At 32.4% G+C, this 6,339-nt stretch overlaps 1 protein-coding gene across 1 annotated transcript in view; it reads right to left on the bottom strand.

Annotated features, from left to right (window-relative positions):
* The window catches only part of LOC142334762 (uncharacterized), a 603,346-nt gene that overhangs the window by 49,019 nt on the left and 547,988 nt on the right, over positions 1–6,339 (bottom strand). The gene's annotated exons all lie outside the window — the stretch shown is intronic.

Below are 6,339 nucleotides of genomic sequence, written 5' to 3'. Positions count from 1 at the left end.
GTAAAACAAGCAGTGAAATTAAGCAGTGAAACAACGTTTTATTAGAACATATTCATCGCATTTTATAAGAATTTAACGAGAAATTATTGGACTGCTCTTCACTGAAAGAGCGCAACTTTAGAATCATATGCAACCTGATTTTGAACAAGGGGGCTCGGTAATGTGCGTCCGCACATAATGTTCCGACCCCGCTTAGCCACGTTCCTGACTTAATTGTCCATCAAAACAGATAGAAAACTTCGAAAAAACACTTGTGGTTCGAAATTAATTTGTTTATCCATGTAAAAAATCGCTCTACGTACTAACTAATATACAAAAGAAAAAAAATCATTAGAGAGCCGATGATAACTGCCATTAAGGAGAGTAAGAGACAAGGCAATCAACAAAATCAATTAAAACAACAAGCATTACTTACGACCAAAACTCAATGTTTATCCATCTTTTTGAAAAAAAAAACTTAAAGTCAAAATAACATAAGATTACACGTTAACTAAATCCTAAGACTTGCTTTTACCAGAAAAGATATGGGAACTGCTCCATTGGGAATAATTAAAAAGTAGACAGAAAACAAAAACGGTACAGTCAGAAAATACGTTTACACTTTTTCAAAATAAAGCCATGAAAGCAATAAGCTATCAACTGAAATCATTCGATGGTGTCATTTATACCTTCATGTCAAATCATTGAGACCTGTGATTATCTAGAATCTCAAACGGCTACAAAAAGAACAATTAAAAACGAAAATGAAAAAGTGATTTCAATTTTGCGAGGAAATGGTGTCGAAGCCTAAAACACAAAAGTCTATTCACTGAAAAAATTTACTTTAATTGCGCCTAAAGTAAACAGAATATTTATGAAAACTTGTAGTATCAACGCCAAAACTCAATTATTTAAATATAAACTTACAATTAAGATTACATTATCATTCACTTGAAAAAGAATATGACCTCTCTTTATGAGACTGCGCTTGAAGATCGCAAAAAGAAGATTGAAATTGGCAAGACATTATTTTTTTGGAATCAAATTTTGAAAACCGTAACACATAACAACCGTAAACTTTCAACTCAAAATTTTTAATTAGTTTAACTGATTACTGCTTAGGACGACAACTTACCATGATACTAATTCAGAAACACATCACATTTACACTTACAACAGGCCGAAATCAAAATTTCGCGAACAGTTCTATGAAAATGCTGTTGAAGCCAAAAAAAAACATATGCTTTCCGCTGAAATTACAATGTGTTTTCATTGGCCTCGCTTTTGCCTCTAAATTTAAGCTGCAGATAATTGAGGTTTGATTTTAAAACATTCTGGTCTGTGACTAACATAAAAAACCCAAAAAAGTCAAAAGTACTTTTAAAAAATCATCTACAGCACCCCATTGAAATCCGAATAATTTTTGAACTATGAAAATCCACAACTAGACCAAAACTGATCTGCAAATGCCTGTCCACTGAAACGAAAATTGTACCAAATGTTACCGAAGTAGTTAATTTGACCGAAGTCCATATCAAAAATATATGAACTTTGGATACTTATCGAGTGATAACACCAAAAAGAATTATGTATCATCTGAAAGCAATAGATCATTTCTTTAATAGCTGCCTAGATACCCAATTAGAAATTTGATTAAAGAGATTGTCATAAGGCTGCAAAAAGAACAACAACACATGAAAATCTCATGAATTCATCAGAAAGTTAGGAAAACAATTCGTCATAGCCATAAAAACTATGAGCTTTACTGACAAAACCCATACAACACTCCAAAACTTGCCTTGGTAACGCTGCTCAGCTGTTAAAAAACGCAATCATTCTAAAATAATTCGCAATAGGTTTTTGGCAAACACTAATCCAAATATCAAAATAAATTAAACATCTTTATATAAATATCGATTTAGTTAACCGAAAGACCACAAAAATGTTATTTAGAGAAATTTTTTGTAGGAATCGGAAGAAAATTAGACCATATCTGAGTAAAGGAAGATTGTGTCAGCAGTTTTTGACTGCACCACTGGTCAAACTGGACGAAGTGCGCCAAATAGTCATATTTGATGCCATTTTCTTATAGAAATAATGAATTTCCAAAAATTTAGCTGACAACTTTGCCAAAAAGTGAGTTCAAACAGTTCACCCAAAAAGTGAAATCGAAATAAAGTTGTGAACCAAAAACGGTCCAGCAGAAATTTTGTATAAAAAGACATGCTTACAACAATTACTTCACACTTCATGCGAGAGCAATAAAAGATGCATCAAAATTTGGAAATTAAATCTCACGAATCTTTTTCTCAGCCAAACCACAGTTTTTCCATGACTCCAAAATGTTTCCGCCACAATTATTTGTAATTTAAATTTAGCGTGTGAATCGCCAGTCCAAATTCCAAAAGACGCATTCAGATTATCTTTTCTCGTTTAATTAGCTTTTGAAAAGTTACCTCTGAAAGCTTTCTCGATACCAATTTATTTAAAAATGAAATCAAAACTTGTTTTTAATTGGAGGAAGATTTGGTATCGAGCAAAAACTAGCAGAAAAGATGGTATAAAAACTTGGCTCCTCCATCTTTTGATGTCTTCGAAGTTTTCGACAATAGAAACTGAAAATTTTGATGTCCACTGTTTTTACTTGTTACTACCATTTGATAGACCAATCCATTCATCTGTTTCCAATGTTCAACTCTATGTAACCAAGAAATCCTCAAATTTTGTTAAACAATTTGACAAACTAAACAACCCATTTGAAAGCAAAATTTCAAAACAAGGAGGCTCGGTAATGTGCGATCGCAAATAAGGTTCCGACCCCGCTCATCCTCAATTTTGGAAAAATTGTCTACCAAATGAGGAACAGATAGAAAAACACAAAAATTCTTTTTGGGAATCTCAAAAAAATATATATTAAAAAAATACTGTATGAACGAAAAAATAGCCAGCAAATAACTCAGTGGAGTAAAAATGAACCGCTAGATTGATGAGCCAATGATATTCCAATATTAAGAAAGCGAGTTAAGGCGAAGAGCAAAAACAACAAACATAGCTGGCAGATTGCCAGAAAATAGCCGCAATAGATTCGTAGATCGGCAGTCTAAAAAAAACAGTAAAAAAGACAGACCAAAAAAATTCGTCTTTTCATTGAAGGCTGATATGTTATATTTTGATTAAAAATCTATGTAAAGTTATTGATGCCTCTATTAGCTGATCTCAAATAACCTTCATTTAGAGTGATACACACCCATTTGACCTTATCTCTTTGAATTAAAGTAAATAAAAGTCAATTTCAAAGTGAGGAAGTCATTTTTGAGAGTGAGGTAAGTCAAGTGTGACCAAAAATTTAATCACGCGAATGAACAAAAAAACGCGCTCCACTAAGAGTGAAAAATGACGTCACACATGCAATTCAGTTAAAATTGCATGAACGAATGAACAAAAAGTGGCTGTGACGTCATATGGTCGTAACAAAAATCATGACGACGAAATAAAAAAAACATAGCAGGACAAGTCCTGACGTACAATTCAAAGAATTTTCATTGACTAAACAGAAAAACTAGACCTAGAATGGACTATGAGTGGATTGAGAAAACCATTTTTTGAAAAATCAGATTAAAAATGAGAAAAAAAACAGAAAATCAATGTCAAAATGCCGCATGTGAACAAAAAAACCACTAGCGAGAAATGAAAATTTAATTCAAACAAAAAACTAGGCCTAGAATGAGCTGTGAATGGATTGGCAAAACCATTTAGAAAAAAATCCGATCCACAAAATCGAAAAAACAGTAAAAATCAGAGTGAAATTGCCGCATGTGAACAAAAAACCACTAGCGAGAAAGCGAATTTTTGTTCAAACACCGTTTTCTCACTCTACTTAAAATTTAGAGCGAAAAAATTTCACGCCGCAAAACCACTCGCTTTTTCGCTCCATTTCCTGTTTCGGCGTGACCACTAATTACTACTCCAATTTGACTTCAAAAATCATGAAAATGTGTGAACAGATCTTAAAAAAAAAAAGACAGCGCCCCAATACAATTCAAATTCTTTGAATTGTAAAAAACCAAGAGAAGGCCAATAATAGCCCCAGCTATCGCTGTGCGGCTATTAATAACAAACATTAATTACATCAAAAACTTTATGTCCGTTTTAAAAAACAAAACTTAATAACAAAGTCAACATTGCGCCAGATAAAACTGCAACTGAATAAAAAACTTGTTATTCACGAGAAACGATATGGGACCAGTCCATAATAAGGCTCGGTAACAACTAGACAAAAAAGAGCAAAAACAGCCGGAAAACGCTGTCGAATCCGTAAAGCCATTTTTTGGCTCTCAAAATACGTTCAATTGCGCCCTCCTCAAACACCGATAATATAGTATGTGGCCTTTCATCATTTCATTAATAAGACTAGGTAACAAGTAGACAAAAAAAGGAAAAAGGGCAAAAATAAGTGGTACTTTCGAATTTTTTCGAAACAAAATTATTTCCAAAGTCTTGAAAGCAATTAATTACAAAACGAAACAACTGAATAGGTTCATTTATTCATCCCGTGGAAGCCCTTAAGAACTGCAATGATCCATAATATGTCTTAAGTCTACAAAAAACGTCAAAAGATGACAAATCAACTTATTTTTTTTTTGGGAAAAACCGAAGTCGAAGCCAGAAAGGTCATATTCTTTAATTTTATTAAATTTTGTGACAGTAATCCCCTTTTGGAACCTTTTTTGACCCCAATAATTTCATATTCGACATGTAATTAACGACTAGGAAGCAAGAAGACAAAAAATTGCAAATTTAAAAAGTTTTATTTTGGAAAAGAAATGTTTTCAAAATCATGAAAGCTATCAGCTATCTACTAATGTCAGAACATCGGCTCATATATTCTTACATGAAGAGCCAATGCGATCTTTCATTATTCTGGAAATTTCATACGACTAAAAAGACAAAGTAAAAACGACAGTTAAAGACAATTGCAAAAAAAATCAAATAAATTCTTCGAGAAATGGGTGTCGAAGCCGTTAAAACGTTAATCTATCTTTCAGGATTTTAATAAATCCGATTGTGTCTTATTTTTAACGCCAATAATGTGATATGAGAATGCTCACTGATAGGATAATGTGACAAAAATAGAAAACGTGAAAAACTGGCAAATATCTAAGAATAAAAAAATCTGAAATCTAATGGTATCAAAGCCAGAAAACAATAACTTATGGCTTAAAACCGCAGCAGAGATTAAATTTTAAATCAGTAGAAAGAAGAAGCATTCTTTCTTTGATGACACTAAGCTACAAGTTGACCAAATTAAGAAAAAAAATAGGAAACTCATTAAGCCAATATTTACTTTAAAATCAATTACTTTTAAGTCATAACGACCATAAGCTTTCAAGTAAAAAAAACTAAATGCATAAGCTTGGAGCTGCTTAGGAAACCAATTAGGCCTATCACTCCTGAGCTTTGAATCGATATGTTCTGTTCTTTAATTAAAATAAAAATCATTTTTTTTAAAAAAAAAGACCGACTGATTTCAATCCGAATTCTTATTGGATTGTAACAGTCCAAGATTGGTCCAAAACTAGCCCTGCTAATGCTTTAGGGCCCTGTTAATGCTTTACGCCCTTTAGAAACACTTAATTTTGTGAATGTTATAGATATAGATAATTTGTTAGTTATAAATCAATAATAAATTCTGCGTTTTTGATAATCAACGAGTAAATTAACGAAAAACGGCAGTTTTAACTGCAGAGCACTCTCAACAGAGGTTGAAGTAGGAATAGCCCCCGTTTGAGTCAACAAAGATTGTATTAGTGTTGTTTGGGGGTGTAATTCAGGCAAATTTAATCAAAGTGGACTAAAGAAGCTTATTTCGTGCTATTTTTGATGAAAAAGGCTGAATTTTGAAATATTTAGCCCGAATTGTTGAGAAAAAAAATTAATTCAAAACAATCAACAATACTTTTTTGTCTTTAAAAATAAAATCAACAACACTATTCTTAAAATTTTTTTTAAAAATTTCAGCAAAATTGGCGAAATTTTAGTCAAAAATTCCGGAAAATGTGAATAAAATCAACGGAATTCACTCTATTTTCTCAAAAGTTTAAACGTCAATAACTCCCTGTAAAAAACAAAAATCAGACAAATCTTTTTAATGCCATATTCTGCGCTGGACAAGCTTTCTTATGATACCAGACTCTCTACGATTAATATATCGATCGGCGAAAATTGACTGGACAAAAGAAAAAAACCCATTTGAGTATATAGTTCCTCCCCCCTCAAGAGGGGTCGGAACAATAAAACAAAACAAAATGCAGCGAACAGTTTCTAGACAAGAAACATTTCCAGCAGCATCATTTTTGCCAT

This window comes from Convolutriloba macropyga, chromosome 2 (genome assembly GCF_964194025.1).
Source record: "Convolutriloba macropyga chromosome 2, txConMacr16.3, whole genome shotgun sequence".
NCBI classification, from domain to species: domain Eukaryota; kingdom Metazoa; phylum Xenacoelomorpha; order Acoela; family Convolutidae; genus Convolutriloba; species Convolutriloba macropyga.
This window is presented reverse-complemented; position numbering and strand designations above follow the sequence as displayed.